Source organism: Bison bison, unplaced genomic scaffold (genome assembly GCF_000754665.1).
Source record: "Bison bison bison isolate TAMUID 2011002044 unplaced genomic scaffold, Bison_UMD1.0 scf7180017864063, whole genome shotgun sequence".
NCBI lineage: Eukaryota > Metazoa > Chordata > Mammalia > Artiodactyla > Bovidae > Bison > Bison bison.
The window spans coordinates 6,717,353-6,719,265 of NW_011494635.1; the positions used below are offsets into that span (position 1 = coordinate 6,717,353).

The 1,913-nt window shown below is 51.8% G+C and overlaps 1 long non-coding RNA gene across 1 annotated transcript in view; it reads left to right on the forward strand.

Moving 5' to 3' along the window:
* The window catches only part of LOC104986009, a 6,162-nt gene extending 4,537 nt beyond the window's left edge, over positions 1-1,625 (forward strand). Inside the window, exon 2 of the long non-coding RNA XR_824989.1 lies at positions 934-1,625. This is a non-coding gene — a long non-coding RNA (uncharacterized LOC104986009). The remainder of the gene's footprint in view (positions 1-933) is intronic.
* Positions 1,626-1,913: the final 288 nt, after the last annotated feature.

Genomic DNA, 1,913 nt, shown 5'->3' on the forward strand with positions numbered 1-1,913 from the left:
CGTCGCCTGCGGGCGAGGACGAAGCGCCGGTTCCGTCCCCACAGGGGCTCTGGCCGCACGACAAGGAGGCGGACTGGGGTCGTGGAGGACACGCGGGGACTCTGGGCGACCGCTGGCGCCGGGCTGGGCGCTGGAAGGGAAGGGGCGGGGGAAGGGCAGGAAGGTCCTGGCGAGGCGATAAGACCCTGGAAGCCGCGGTATTCGGGGTCGCCGGCCGGATGTTCGCTGCCCTGCCGGGCGCGCACTCCCGGACCGAGGCGCTAGTGTCTGGTCTGCTGGGTGATGAATGAACAGTGAGCTTGGTCCCCGTCGGTTCCTGCCGCGGGTGCAGACGGATGCGCAGTCTTTCGGAGCGCACAGCGCTGAGCTTGGGGTACGGTCACCCCTAGAAAAGAGTTTCATAAGCGGCCGCATCATCAGTCCCTTGTGGGGACCGCACAGGATCCCCTTACTACTTGCGCAGCAGATGTGCGTCGAGTGGACACAGGGAAAAGAGGTTAAGTCAAGGCCGTCCCGTACACCCTGAGCAGCCTGACAGTGGTTTACTCCTGGCTGCCCTGGACAGAAGGCAATGGCAACCCACTCCAGTATTCTTGCCTGGAAAATCCCATGGATGGAGGAGCCTGGCAGGCTGCAGTCCATGGGGTCCTGAAGAGTCAGACACAACTGAGCGACTTCACTTTCACTTTCACGTTTCACTTTCATGCATTGAAGAAGGAAATGGCAACCCACTCCAGTGTTCTTGCCTGGAGAATCCTAGGGATGGGGGAGCCTGGTGGGCTGCCGTCTATGGGGTTGCACAGAGTCGGACACGACTGAAGTGACTTAGTGGTAGTAGTAGTAGCCCTGGACAGAGCGGTGTGTGCGCTCACTTCTATCTGGCACTTGCCTTATCCTCCTGTCCTCTCTCTGAGCATCACAATTTTTTTGCAGAAAAGATACAAACACCTGACATGAACAAGGCCAGACTTCTGATCTCTACCCTGGACCAGAAGTGATGGAGCATCTTCTAAACCCCTCGTGGTCATTTGAATCACCTGGCCTGGTTTTTCCCGCTCCACCAGAACCACAGAAGCCCAGTTTCTGGGAATGCTGCCTGGAAAAATGTATTTTCAACAAGTCGAAGCACATTCTGATGACTGCGGAGTCTGAGCGCACCTGCTCCACAGAGTGAAACTGAGCAGCGATGCTGAGAAGATACTGGGCATCGGGAGACTGCCCTTCACTGTCCTGGCCCGGAGAGCAGAGCCAGGTTCCTGTTTGTGCTCCAGAATCATCCATCCCTTTCTGGAGCATTCTGCACTTTGAATTTTAGCCCCAAAGTCTTTATATTCTTATAAATTTGACATTTTTGTAATTTAGAGGATTGGCCATTTGTCATTGAGTTGTCTGTAATGTACTGAGTTGGCCAGTTTGTAAGATGGTATGGAAAAACCTGAATGAACTTTTTGGCCAACCCAGTAAAAAATAATAGATACAAACTAAGAGTCCAAACAATGGGTTAAGTACATTTTGATGCAAATATACACATAGCCTTCTATTGCTGGTATGATTATGAAGACAAATCTCCATTTACATGGAAGTGTATTTAGGATATGTTAATAAATGAAGGAGAGTCAGAAATACCATTAAGCTGTGTGTATGCATGTGCACACACACATATGTAAATTTAGATATTTTATTTTCCTTTCTTCTGCTTATTATGGGACTTCCCACACTGTGCAGTGGTAAAGAACCCCTCTGCCAACGCAGGAGACATAAGAGACTCTAGTTCCATCCCTGGGTTGGGAAGATCCCCTGGAGAAGGGCATGGCACCCTCTCCAGTATTTTTGCCTGGAGAATCCCACAGACAGGAGTCTGGTGGGCTGCAGTCCATAGGGTTGCAAAAAGTCAGACATGACTGAAGCAATTT